Source organism: Zophobas morio, unplaced genomic scaffold (assembly GCF_036711695.1).
Source record: "Zophobas morio isolate AGI-343-1 ecotype UQ-CSIRO unplaced genomic scaffold, CSIRO_AGI_Zmor_V1 ptg000010l, whole genome shotgun sequence".
NCBI classification, from domain to species: Eukaryota; Metazoa; Arthropoda; class Insecta; order Coleoptera; family Tenebrionidae; genus Zophobas; species Zophobas morio.
The window spans coordinates 8,013,169-8,020,437 of record NW_026972115.1 but is presented as its reverse complement, the minus strand read 5'-3'; the positions used below and the strand labels follow the sequence as shown (position 1 = coordinate 8,020,437).

Sequence of the window (7,269 nt, the reverse complement as noted above, 5' to 3'; positions counted from 1 at the left end):
TCTCATCAGTACAGCCCATCCCATCGAGTTGTCTAGCCTCTAGCGCATTCGTTGTGTTTCGTTTATGTGCTTAGCAACCAGGTGTTAGTGAGATGTTAGTGTGGCGACCTATGTGTTTACCCCCACTTGCCGAAAGATCGTACTTTCGCGCTATTTGGGGGAAACCAAAAAGTGGACGGAAATTACTTTCCGGTCAAAAGCCCCGCCGGACGCTGAATAATACCTGTCTGCACTGGCGTCACCACTTTCGTGGATAACGGTCGCGTTCCTCTGCAAAGTGTTTAATCACACCGAAGGCTGTACTGATGAGATCCAACAAGATTGAAACTGCAGTCTACAGCTTCCCAACGGGTTGTCTAGCCTTCGGGGTGATTAAAGTAATCGCCACATCCGTGCAAATTATTGTTTTTTAACAAAAATGAATATTTAAATTTATCATGGGTAGATTTTAAAAGGCAAGTGGTGTTTTTTTATTAGCCTGACTGAAACGAATAAACTGACGAATATTGACTTTTTTAATTTCAGATTGAAAATAAATACCCCTCGCTCTTGGGAACCGACACTACTTTTGCGTGCGATAGTACGTCTAATCCTTGTTGATAAATTAATTATTGTATATTAATTATTCTCGTTTTTGGTAAAGTTGATGCTTTAAGGTATTCTAATGTTATCAAAATGGCGTTAATGGGAGTAATGGTATCATGATGCTCCCACATGAGGCCAACGAAAAAGAACAACCGCTCGTACGATGTCTATAAAAGTGAAAAAATGACAAATCAAAAAATATAGAAATTTTAATATTCATGGATATTAAAGTGTGTTTTCGAGTGCCGTTCCAGAAATGCGTCGTGGATTTAGCGTCATTTGATTAATAAATTTAATCACCGCACTGCGATCGTTGTAGATTCTTGTTAAGTGACGATAGGCAACCTAAAAAACAAACATGCATACATATCGACTAATAACACGCGATAAGTACCACACATTAATTAATGTTAGTTTGCCGTTTTACCCATGCGTTAGCGCTTCTGGCAGGCATACCTGTTCGATCCCCCCACTCGCAAGGGTGAGCCAGAGCCACCTCCCATCTGAGCACGGGGTAGTTACGAACATTCATTACTAATAACTCAAGATTCATTCAACCTTCATCATTCATCCATCACTCACTCAACATTCATTTCTCGACCAAACGGTCACACACATTGCAATATTCATCTTTTATCAGTTATCAATTTATCATCTATCAATGTACATACATACATCGTAGGTACTGCTCGCTGTTCTTATTCATATCCATAAATTGAACATAATCTTTTTTGTTTTACGTCGTGTACGGACTGCCCCTAAAAAAGTTTAAGCCGTCCAACTATCAGAGACGTACATTTAGGACTTGCGATTATATTTTGACAAACAATTTAATATATATAGTGGTAAAACAATTTAATGATTCCCTTTGTCTAGCGGCTAGCCAATAAACGACAGCGACCCTACGTTGAAATTAATTTTAATTCGCTCTTAAACAACGAAGGTGAAACTCCACTCATTGTAAGCTGATAAAGCCAAAAGTTTAGGATTCCTTACGAACGGATCTCTTTCTTTTGAACTACATGTAGGTAACAAGACATTCGGAAACGGTTAACGCAAAAACTAAAAAGTTAAGGTACTGAAATCCAGAGCCGTGCCTACATATTTTTTCACCTGAGGCAGATACCCAAATCCACGCCCCCATGTTTGCGAGATAAACTCCCCCCAAAAATTATCGCATCACCCTCAAAATTTTGTATATTTCCAATTTGAAAATTTGTAGAAAACACATATGGGGCCAAATCATATTCAAACATATTTTTATTTATATATTTGCCAGAACAAGAACCAATATGGGGATTAAAACGATGGTTTCTAGTTCTTCGGATTAATTTGCACATATACGAATTTCGTCCTTTTCATTTGCAAAGCATTTATGTAGACTTCTATCGCTATTGTCATACATATTCGACATTATGGAGGTTCCTCTACTCTTAATTTTGCATTTGACCCACGACGAAGTTGTACGAGCATTGACTCTGTTGGAAGATGATCGTAGTCAGCGATACGTAGCAAGAGTTTTAGAAGTTAATCATTCCACAATCGTTAGACTTGCACAATGGTTCCATGAAACAGGGAGTGTTGCCAGAAGACTAGGACAAGGTCGTGGAAGGGTGACTTCGTAATGGGATGATCGCTTTTTGCGCTTAACAGCGCTCCGTATGAGGCATTGCACTGCTTGATTGCTTCAAATGGAGTTGTTTGGTGCTCGAGATGTGGATATTTCTGTACAGACAGTAAGAAATCGTCTTCACGAAGATAATGTTCGAGCTCATGTTCCTGCAAACGGACCATTATTTACCAGAGCTCATCGAGTAGCCCGGCTAGAATTCTCAAGGGAGCACGTGAATTTGAAAATTGAAGATTGGGAAAATGTGATGTTCTCTGATGAGTCTAGATTATGTCTTTGCTCAAATGACAGACGAATACCGGTGTATAGAAGGCCTGGGGAGCGGTATTTTCAATGTAACTTCGTCCAAATGTACAGTTCGGTGGAGGTTCGATTATGGTTTGGGCTGGCATATCTTTGCAAGGTCGTACAGACTTCGTACCATAACCTGGAGCTCGTTTGATGGTTGTACGTTACATAACAGATATTTTAGAAGCACATGTCATTTCATACGGACCATTTATTGGCCCAAATTTTGTTTAAACGCATGATAACGCTCGGCCGCACATAGTGCCCGTGTACAAGCTTATTTCAGAGAAACAGATACGCCTGATATGGAATGGCCAGTTCGAAGCCCTGATATGAATCCCATCGAGCATGTATGGGATGATCTGCAATGTCGTGTTGCGGGCCCTAGAATTGCTTTTAGAACTCTCCAACAGCTAGAAGCAGTTCTTTTCTTATGGAAGAATGGGCAAATATTCCTCAAGACAATATTGTGCACTTTTACGAAGGTATGCAGCGACGGATGGAAGCCGTTACTCAAGCCAGAGGTGGAAATACACAATATTAATTTAATTAACGCTTATAAACTTATGTACCTACATTAAGACAGTCTCCAAATCAGGCCCAGAATATGTATATTTTTAATTTTTTGGCATTGTCTTGCATACATTTATCACTACTATGTATATGGTAACCACATGTATTCCGGTTCGCTAGAACTGGAGGTGGTGCGATAATTTTTTGGGGGAGTGTATTTACCTACTTACCTATACGTTACAGATGATCTGTGTTCTGAATTTCTGGACAGAAAACCAGAATTGTAATTGAAAAATGTGCATAAACATGAAAAATTAAATGGATTTATTGATTTTAAGTTATCAGAAATAAACAGATAACAGAATCAAAAGTTAAAAAAACATACAATATAATTCATAATAGCAAATTACATAGAAAAATTTGTAAATACTACTTAATAGGAGTAATATTTAACAAAAAATACGCCCCTATATTACTTCCAAAAATTGTACAACTTATTTTTTTTTTTTGCTTTTAATGAAGCAAAAACATAAATGATTTTTTCAAAATCTATTGGATTACATCATTCTTGTCCACTGGAAAAAATAGCCATGTTTGACAATTTTTCCTGACCAAGAGAAGGTCTTAAATACCTTTTACTTATCTTGAGTTTACTGAAGTTTCTTTTTGCAGAAGCTACAGTAACTGGTAAAGTTAAAAATATTCTTAACGCGACTTCCAAATTTGGATACAATTAAACTAAACCGTATTTGTGAATTATTTTCAAAGCTATAGCTGCCCTAATATCCGGAATTATTGCAATTGCTTGGTTCTTAAAGCTAAATATTTCTGATGATATTTCTACAGCATTTATATCATTTGGATATTTAAGAGCTAAGTCGTAAGCTGCTTTTCTTAAATCTTCGATATACAATGATACTAATTTTTCGTCAGTAAAAAACTGAAAACTGGAAGATATTTCATTCTATTTTTTATACCTCCATTTGAGTTGTGAAGTCAAAACGTCCGGTACCCCTTTCACTTTATATTTTTATATTTTTGACAATTGGGCGCCCCTCTAATTTGTTCATCCGAGGCGAGTGCCACTCTCGCCTCACCCTCGTCCCGGCCCTGCTGAAATCATTAATTTGTTCTCACATTTTGTAATTTAATACAAAAAATTAAAAATTTTGCGAATGTCACTCACAAGCACATTGATTATTATTATTGCTGTAATAATTATTTTTTCCTTTGTAAGAGAGATCAAGCGTAATTTTTTGGAAGAACAAACTTGGGTGGCATTTTACCACCTTCCTGGCAATCTTACAACACTATAAAGTTTGGAAACCTCCATTTCATTTTTCATGAAGCGCAAGGAAGACGTGAAATTAGATATTCAGCAAAATGACCCCATTGTAATGTTTCCATTGGTTACCGCTCGAGAAGTAAAAATAAATATATTGGTAATTAAATGCAAAATAAAAAATGTTATAAAAAGCGTTCATACGATAAAAGAATTAGCATACCAGGGAAATGCTTTGTTATTTCGTTGGTAGGTATTACATTATTATAAAGCTTGATAGTGTACTAAACACAAATATTTATGGTTACGATGATGTAACGTAAGCAGTTAAAACATAAACATTATTAAATTAGTTCACACGACAATACATAATAATAAGTAATGCTTATCAACATATAAATTCATTTTACAAAACTATTAGGCTTTTGTCTAACAATATTGTTTCGTTTGATGGTAATATTTACCTTTCCGTTAACAATAAACTAGGGGAAGTAGGCAGTGGCGGCGTAAGTGGGGGTGCGGTGGGGGCGGTGCCCCGGGTACCAAACACCAAGGGGTGGCAATGACAACTCACTCGACAGCCAGAGAATACTTACGAAAGAATCACTTTGCAAAAACATACAAAAACAAAATCGGGTTGGCAGACAGACGGACAGACAGACAAACGGACAGACAGACAGACGGAAACGGGAGACCCATTTCTTCGTACTCTAGGGATCATGAAAGGTCGAGAAAATGTAAAAATAGAGAGTCGGCCGATGGACTTCATTACAATACTTCCTTCGCTCACGATTATTTAAGAACATATTTCACATATTTCATATTTTGGTAATTTCTCGTAGAAAAATAAGGATTTTACAATTCGGCTCATGATGAATAAAAAAAAATCATCAGAATTGAGATAGGGCTGGTGGGCGGGGCTTATATTTTGCCTTTCTTCTTAATATACGTAGTTGTCTTTTCAGAACAAGAAATTTAAAACATGTCGAAAATGTTCTTGTAGACAAATATCGATCTTGCAATAAGCCCCGCCCCTCGATCCGACAACGAATGAAAAATTCATCACAATTGAGAATTGAGATCGGGGCGGGTATGGGTAGGACCTAATCTTCGGCTTTATTATTTTTTTTTTTCTTAATATAGATAGTATTCTTTGAACAACACGACACACGGATACAATATAGGTAGTTACTAACGACAACTAGGCAACGGAGTTTATAAATGACAATTTTCAGCTTTAAAAGCAACATCAGCGGGAACCAGCAACTGCAACGGTAAGTTTATAAATCCCACTGCTAACGTCATCAAAAAAATATGTTCATAGAATAGTTCCAAATCTTACAAAAATCTACGATGAATTTTCTGCAAAGGATATAATTTTGGAAATTTTACGATTGAGGCGCCACTTGGAAGCCACTAGAACTACTTAGGTATAATACAGACGTTTTCGTTTCACAGGTTGCAGAGAGCCCTTGAAACTTTAACCGTATCTGGCCATCTTGCAATATGCATGCTTCTTTACCTGTGATTTAGTAGTAATAACCTACTTTACAAACTACTCCTAATTTTGTTTAGTTTAATTAGAGTATTAAGTAAAATTGTTAGTTCGTCTACTCCTGAATATTAATATTTTTGTATTCGTTCTGTCTAAATAACTTTTATATAGATTTACTTGCCTACATATGCAGTGTTCCTTTTTAAAAGTGGTCAGCTCTTTCGAAAAATTGTAAGATTTAATTTTGTGAATTTATTTTTTTTTTTTTATTTAAAGTTATATGTGTAACTTAAAAAAAATGTAAAGAAGCATGCGTGTATGTTCCAAGTGAGTGTGTCCATTATAAAATTTGATGTCATCAATATTTTTTAGAGAATCCCCCTGAGGTGCGCTTGTATTTCAGGGGGAAGAGAAGTTCTGTCTAAAAAAAAAAAAAAAAGAAAAACGCGAAGTAACAAGGAAAGACAAGTTAAAAATTCAATTCCAACCATGATGAATTGATACCTTGAGAGTTTAATAATTAAGTATTATAAATTTACAAGTTTTTTTTTCTCCTTAAGAAAAATTGTTGTTTTGCATGTAATCTACAAAATCTAATATTAATTTTTTATTAAGGAATATTACCTAAAATTTATTTAATACAAATATTATTATTTATTAACGTAATCGTTTAATGACATAATCAAAGAGAAATATTTGCCAAAAAGCCGAAATTCAGAACAGTAAACGTAAATTTTGTCTTGCCGATAACAGCAGCGAATTGAAATATTTGTTCTGCGTCGCAACAACTCGTACCTTTCTTTAAAATATTTATCGCGTCGTTCTTAACCTAAATCTACCGCGAATCCCTATTAATTAAACCATAAACAGCGGCGATCCATAACCGCACCATCAATAAATTCATATCCGCTGTTTACTGTCCAAATTGCGCCATCTAAACCCCATAAATATAAAATAAATATGTACAAAATCGAGCGCACCGTGCACTCATAAAGCCTAGTTTACCAAGAACGGCGACGGAACAGACGCTAGCACCAATTTGTATGCAAAGAACCGGCAATGAAAATACCTGCCCATAAAAAGCCCACCGATGGATGTCACGTCCCATCAACTTCCGCCAAGAGAATGAAGATGTGCAAAGCATTGATTGTAGCGAAACAATGTACACCCAAAGATATGAGTAGCCGATGGAGGCGAGATCCGACTTTCAATTAGATGGGCGCTGGAAGGGTGGGGCACCCTTCTAATTCCGTACAAGATCAAATGAAACAATTCCATTTCTCATTTTGATAAACCTGCGTTTTCGCCGATTAAATTTGAGTAGCCTCAGATTGTTTATTTGTTTTGACAGAGTTTTCGCTGTAGACTAAATAATTACCACACGATTTCTAACGAATGCATAACTTGTCCTGTAAAAATTTACGCTAGCGAGATAACTAGAAAGGAATTAAGACAATTAGTAAAAGTGTAAGTGGT

At 36.2% G+C, this 7,269-nt stretch overlaps 1 long non-coding RNA gene across 1 annotated transcript; it reads left to right on the top strand.

The window, feature by feature from the left end:
* The first annotated feature begins 1,053 nt into the window (after positions 1-1,053).
* On the top strand, positions 1,054-5,572 carry LOC135126411 (uncharacterized). The gene is made up of 3 exons (XR_010280038.1): positions 1,054-1,066; positions 5,442-5,482; positions 5,534-5,572. It is a non-coding gene; the product is annotated as an uncharacterized LOC135126411 (long non-coding RNA).
* The last annotated feature ends 1,697 nt before the right edge of the window (positions 5,573-7,269 follow it).